Consider the following 7383-nt stretch of genomic DNA (forward strand, 5'->3'; position numbering starts at 1 on the left):
ATTCAAGTCATACCCTCCTAGTTCCTGTCCCGCTTTGCCATCTCAATCTTGCCTTTGCACTTCTTAAGCATTGTTGGTCCATGAAGCCTTCCTCACTCAGCCCACACTAGCTGTTTCACTCAAATTCTTACACTCTTATTTTTCAACTTTTTAATGTTCAATTCAGCAGCTTCTTATAGCTTTATTATATTCCCCCACCATCCTTTGGATCATTTTAAAGCAAATTCCAGAAATCAAAAATTTTCTCTAACATTTTATTATGTACTTCTAAAATATTAATCTACAATACATGATGATCACATCTAAAAAAAGTTAAGTTATTATTAAGCAAACACTGGAATGTCCAAATTTTCCTAATTGTTTCATGACTTTTTCCAACTGCTAAAGAGTCAGGAACCAAATAAAGGCCATGCCCTATACTAGTTGATATGTGCCCTAAGTCTCTTTCAAACTGTAGGTTTCCCTGCCTCTCTCTTTTTATAATTATAAGAGTTTGAACCGAACTGACGACATATGCCAGGCAGGAATATCTCAAATGCTGTCTAGGTTTCTCTGCCTCTTTTCCCTCTGCTTTGAAATTCATTTGTTGAGGAAACTGGGCCGCTGGTCCTGAAATCTACATTTTACATTATACAGATTGCACTCCTATGTCATTTAACACGTTCTTCCTGCCCTGCTTGATCTGAGTAAAGTTCAGTTTTTGACAAGAATAGATGGTATGTACTTCCATCAGTGAGTGGATACATAACGCTGGTTGACTCTACTGTGATGTTAGCAGCCACTGATGATCATTACCTAGATCATTAATTTCATTAAAGGCATACTACTGTACTTCTATCTTTTCTTCATTTTTCAGCTAGACTACCTCTATAATGAGAAACTTTCCCTAGGTACCTAGTTACCCTGAGGTACAAGTCATATAGGAAAGATTTCTTTACATACTTGTTTTTAGAATGAGTTGGTTCTGTAGTATTAATTAAAATGGAGACCAATGCAGTTTCTTGGATGTTATTGTGAACTCATGGATTTTAATTTATTTTATGTGTTTCAATTCACTGTAGTTTTTAATGATGCTCAAATTGTTCTAACTTTGCCCTCTTGGAGCTTCTTTCTATTGGCTCTTAAGTTCTTTTGACAAGACCCCAGTAGTCAAAGACAGTCTCCTCAATGAATAATGTTGGGAAAACTGGACCACTATCTTACACTATACTCAAAAATTAACTCAAAATGGATTAAACACTATAAAACCTGAAACCATAAAACTTCTAGAAGGAAATATGGGTAGTAAGCTCCTTGACATATGTCTTGGCAATGATTGTTTCGGATTTGACACTAAAAGGTAATAAAAGGAAAAATAAGCAAATGGGACTATATTAAACTAAAAAGCTTCTGCACAAAAAAAGAAAACCAACAACAAAATGAAAAGGCAATCTATGAAATGAGAAAAAATATTTACAAATCATATATCCAATAAGGGGTTAATACCCAAAATATATAAAGAACTCATCAACTGTAAAAAAAACCAATCTAATCAAAAATCAGCAGAGGATCTAAACAGGCATTCTTCCAACAAGACGTATAAGTAGTCAACAGGTACATGAAAAGATACTCAACATGACCTTCAGAGAAATGCAGCTCAAAACCACAATAGGATATCACCTCATAACTGTTAGAATGGTTTTATAAAAAGAAAAAACAAAAGTGTTAGAAAAGATGTGGAGAAAAGGGAACCCTTTGCACTGTTGGTGGGAATGTAAATTGGCACAGCCACTATGAAAAACAGTATGGCTATTCATCAAAAAATTAAAAATAGAACTACCATATGATCCAGATTTCTACTTCTGGGTATTTATCAAAATAAGAGTAAAACAAATTCAAAATGATATATACACTCCCATGTTCACTGCAGCATTATTTACAAGAGTCAAGATACGAAAACCAAAGTGCCCACTGATGGATGAATGGATAAAGATGTCTGTGTCTCTCTCTCCGTCTCCCTCTCTGTCTCTCTGTCTCTCTGTCTCTCTGTCTCTCTGTCTCTCTCTCTCTCTCTCTCACACACACACACACACACACACACGAATACTATTTAACCAGAAAAAAGAATGAAATTTTGTTATTTGTGATAACATGGATGAAACTTTGAGGGCATTACACTAAGTGAAATAAGTCAGGAAAAGCCAAATACCTCATTTCAACTTACATGTGGAATCTTAAAAAAAAAAAAAAAAAAAAAAAAAGCTCATAGATGCAGAGAATTGGTGGTTGCCAAAGGGAGGTGGGCAGGCATGTGTGCTTGTGTGTGTGTGTGTGTGTGTGAGAGAGAGACAGACAGACAGACAGACAGAGACACACACAAAGGGGTGAAGGGGGTCAAAAAGTACAAACTTCCAGCTATAAATCTTGGGGATATCCAGCATGGTGACTATAGTTAATAATACTGTATTGTATATTTGAAAGTTGCTAGGAGAGCACATCTAAAAAGTTCTCATCAAAAGAAAAAAAAATTTGTAATTATGTATGTTGACTGATGTTAATAAGACTTATTGTGATCATTTCACAATATAGACAAATAGCAAATCATTATGGTGCACATCTGAAATTAATGTTATATGTCAATTATACCTCAATAAAAAATAAAAACAAAGTCTATCAGGATATTAAAAGTGCTGACATAAAAAAAAAAAAGACCCCAGCAGTATGTTCATTTCTTACTGATATAACAATGTGTTTCAGACTCATCTTGTTCATTTCTACTTCAGTCCTATAAACAGCTACTTCTATTATCCTGTCATCTATTTGTTTATCTTTCCTATGTCCTTTTTCCCCTCTAAAAAAGACTACATCTAAATTTTTTTCAGCATTTTCATTCCAGTGCTAAACAGAACAATGGTACACAATAAATATTCATGGAATTGAACTAAACGATTAGCATCTATCTAGCTATTCTACAAGTATCCTATTGAGTCAAAAAAGGCACCACTGAAAACATTAAGAACTTACCTTTACCCCAGGTGGTCCAAGGGCATGGCTCAATCTTGCCCTGCTAATTATTCTTACATGTTATAGGAAGACCTACTCCAGTTAGTGAGGGCTCCCTAGAACAGGGATTCTAAAAAAACAAAAACAAAAACAAAAACATTTTTTTCTATAATGAAAAGAATGGGAAAAAAAAGAATTCTCTATGTGCATTATTAAAGTTGAAAACCCCTATAGGGTAGCATTTAATAGTCAATATCTAGGGGATCAAATATATGGTAGCTGAAGGAAACTAGACTCAGGATGGTCTTCACACAATAGAATATATAGATGCCAAATTATAGCATACACCCAAAAATTATATAATTGTATTAACCAATGTCACCCTCAATAAACTCAAAAAAAATAAAATAAAAATTTTAGGAAGTGGAAAGAAGTAATCTGGTAAATAACATTTACAATGATACTTAAAATAGTCAACATCTTAATTTAACAAGTCTACAAATTTGTGTAAAGATGTTTGGTCATCTAGAGAGGAAACTGCTGTCCTTCCTTAGCTGTAGTCCCCCCTCCTTCCCACTGAAGGGTTACATTTCACCACCTGGTGACCACAGGAGTAACTAACACCTTACACTTGCCCATTTCAAGTCCTTTCACACATGTTGCACTCCATACTTAAGCAACTGTGTCCTATGTCAATTTACACAAATCTTAAATCCTTTTGAGTTTTACATTGTACCACTACAGCTTAGGTCTTCACTGGCTTTTACTTACTGTAAGATTTCTTTATTTAAGGATGGAATAGAGAAAAGCATTCCTCAAATTCATTATGCTTAAGTACAGCCAGGAATTTAAGGACAGTCTAGACATTCCTTAATTGATCTCCATCTACTTCATGAAGTTGCAAACACTTTGACACAGTCTAATTCAGAGACCTTTCAAATTATTTTTTACTTTTCTAAGCACAGAAATATTTTTTTCTTTAAACAAAAGTTTATGTGAAACCCTGATTGATGAATCAGGGGCAAGGAAAACACACATATAACTATCAAGATACCTAAGAAAACGTCATGCATACTATTAATATAGTTAGGGTACATAAATATCCAATATTTTAAATTCCAACTCTGAAAAATTCCAAATTTATAACAATTATTAACACACAAGCCATTGAAGCAGGAGAAAAGATCCCACAGACCTATTTTACTAGCTTCCTCTTTCTACCAGAAAAAAAAAAAAAAATCCCTAGGAATTGTACTTTAGATCTGTTCTACCTTTTAGTCTCCCAACATTATTTTCTGTGGGAGCATAATGAAGTGAGTAGTGTCATAGGTCCTCAAGAAAGTAGTGGAAGAGGACAGCACAAAATAGGAGAAACTAAAAAGAGAATGACATTTGCTTGCTGTAAATAATACTAGGCACTTTACACAAGTTAGTTGATCTAACAGTACCACAAAATAGGCAGCATCCCCACTTTACAGATAAGGAAAGTGAGATTCTGTGAGATTTAAGAACTGACTTGCCCAAGGTTAGGAGCAGAGTCAGAGTTCAACCCTTCAACTGCCTAGCTCCAGCAGTGTTTCCTGTATAAGTTCTAATTTATAAAGTTTCCCATTTTGCTTCATCAAATTCCAGAAGAGTCAAAGGGTACAGCCCTTTGTAAACCTTTCCACAACCACCCCTTCCCTGTCTTCATCTTGACTACTTTTGAACTACCCTCCACACTACCAACCAATTATTTCATTCTGTACCTAACAGCACTGTATTCTCAAGTTGTTGGTATTTTTAACATCGAAACAATCCATCCCTCTCCTTTCTCCCCCACTCACACTAGGAATGTCATCTATACCCCATACAGTATTTAACTTTATTACCTAACATTAGAGTTAGGGAAGAAGTTCTGAGGTCATCAAATATAAATCCTTCATTTTTCAGAGAAGGACAACTTGCCATAGGCAATTTTGAAAAAATCATAGGAGGTTCCTCCAGGACAGATTGGTCATAGTCCCATTTTAAAAGGCTTGTCTTTGCTGAAGGAAATAGCATCCATATCTCTGTTCTTCCCAAATCTCTTCTGCTAGAGATCCATGCCGGCCTTTGCTTCTAATGCACTGATTTCCGATACTAAATGCGGAGATGATGAATTTGCAGCAACTAGGCAAGTAAGCTTTTGGGGCTACAGTTAAACTGTCCTAGACCATGCTAAGAAACGAGCTGCATATCTTGGAAATCACCAGATTTCAAAGATTTAAAGGTTAACAGCAATTCTATCTGGGATATCACCATGTTTGCTTTTGCATTAATCACACAGAAAAGCCTGCCTGTGAGGTGGTCTAGAAAGCCTGAGAAACCATCAATCACAGACCTGATGCAATACTGTAAACATAAAAATGATCAGGAAAGGTGGATCAAGGCAATTAAGTGTAGAAAGTAGGAATTGGGGCAGGGAAATGAAGTAGGGAAAAGCTTGGGACATGGTAGATACCTAGTCAGTAAGCGGTATTTATGACTATTTACTTTAAGAAAGCCTATTACTATACACAGTGAATGGCACACAGAATTCCGATAAATATTATGTAATTAGTGAACGTATGCTGAAAATTACAAAATGAAACCCAAAGAAGAGATTCCATCCTGAGAATTCATTTATTGGGGGAGAGAAGATTTGTCCTATGTCTTCACCATATGGAAACACAAGTGATGGGATTCCTGCATGATAAAATGCACTGGACACTGATCGTGGAGTCCATAAGTAAACTTCCTGTGTGACTCAGAGCAAGTCTCTCTCACCTTTCTTTGCCTCAATTTCTCAACCTATGAGATGGGGGTAATACTCCATCTCCAAGGTGTGGCCAGTTACAATAACATGCAAAAAGGATTCAGAGCCCACATAAATGCAATTGCCTGACTGACATCACTATCTGCATGTCTCATAAGCAACATCAAACTTCAATCCCAAAGTAAAACTTTCTATCATCTCCCAAAACCTGCTCATCTTTCCCATCTCAGTAAATATAACCATTTCAGTACCCTGGCAGTTATTCTTGTTCTTCCTCCACATCCAACCCATCATCCAGTCCTATCCATGCTAACCACCACTTATCATTCACTTCTATCTGCACTGTCATCACCCTAATCTAAACTATTATCTCTCACACGAATTCTCACGCGAATTACTGCAGCAGCCAAAATGCTCACCAGGCTTCCACTTCTGCCCTCTCCAATTCAAGCAGACCTATCTCCTTAAAAAACATAATTATACTTTCATGTCATCTCCCTACCTCTAATCTAAACCCTTTAAGGTGTGCATTGTTTTTAAAAAGAGGCCGAACTCCTAAACCTGGCTTTCAAGGCCCTACATGGTCTGTCACTTGCTTCCTTCTCAATCTACTTCCCCCATTCTTGACCTTGCTCAAGCGCACTAAATTTCCTGTAGTTCCTCATCCTTTGGGTCTCATTCCAGAGTTGGGCCTTCCTTCATTACATTCTTCAGAGGGCAGTCTTAAATACTTATATATTTGTGCAATTATTTTATTACATAAAAGTATAAAATCACAAACGGTTTAAACCCAACTAAACTGAAAGCTTCACGAAGGAAGCCACTGTTATCTGTTTCGTTCCTCTGACTATCCTCAAGAAAACCGGGTCTAGCACACAGTTTGAGCCCAAAGATTTGAATGAACCCAAATGAGGTTAAGAGAGACAAAGTATCCAACGAAAAATCCTAAATCAAAAAGACAAAAGCTCTAACTTATACAGTTTCCCATTTTGCTTCAACATTCTCCCCACCTCTACTCTCAACAGCTCAGACCAAACCATTCAAGGAATCAAATACCTCAGGTCTCCATGCTCAGGCAGCCCCCGTTTTCTCCCCGCCACCAAGTCATGGGGCCAAAGTGAACACATCTAAGCACTTGGGAGAAAGAACGTGCCTCTTTTGCGCCTGCAGGTGGCGGGGTCTTGGACCACCCGGGGGAAGTTTTCTAATCCGGACACACCGGCAGGGAGCCTGAACACTACAGTCCAGGCAGCCGTGACAAACGCAGGCCGAAGCATTTCGTCAGCTATGAAGGCGCGAGGCGCTTCTTCATGGCTTCTCAGACGCAATTCAAACTGCGAGTCCGGGCCGGAGGGCCGAGCCGCGGGTCGCACACCCTCAAAAATCCATTCCATTCAAGGAGAAGGGACAGGACAGACGACAACTCATCCACCTCGCCCTTTAAGAAACACCCCCATTTGAGCCTGGAGGGGCTCGAGTGAATCCTCGCGAGAGCCACCGGCTTCCGCCCGCTTCATCCCCTCTGCTTGCCGGGCCGGAAAAAAGAGCGTACTTCCCCGCCCCTGGACTTACCTCACAAGGCAGCGCGGCCCCAGCTGTGGCCAATCGGCGGGCTCATTGTAGAC

The 7383-nt window shown here is 38.1% G+C and overlaps 1 long non-coding RNA gene across 3 annotated transcripts in view; it reads right to left on the minus strand.

Annotated features, from left to right (window-relative positions):
• LOC107518709 overlaps positions 1-7312 on the minus strand; it is a 94016-nt gene extending 86704 nt beyond the window's left edge. For 2 of the 3 annotated variants that reach the window (XR_001598940.2, XR_004952227.1), the window contains exon 1: positions 3004-7312. This is a non-coding gene — a long non-coding RNA (uncharacterized LOC107518709). The remainder of the gene's footprint in view (positions 1-3003) is intronic. The other variant, XR_004952228.1, reaches the window with a different exon arrangement.
• Positions 7313-7383: the final 71 nt, after the last annotated feature.

This window comes from Rousettus aegyptiacus, unplaced genomic scaffold (genome assembly GCF_014176215.1).
Source record: "Rousettus aegyptiacus isolate mRouAeg1 unplaced genomic scaffold, mRouAeg1.p scaffold_m13_p_7, whole genome shotgun sequence".
Classification (NCBI taxonomy): Eukaryota; Metazoa; Chordata; class Mammalia; order Chiroptera; family Pteropodidae; genus Rousettus; species Rousettus aegyptiacus.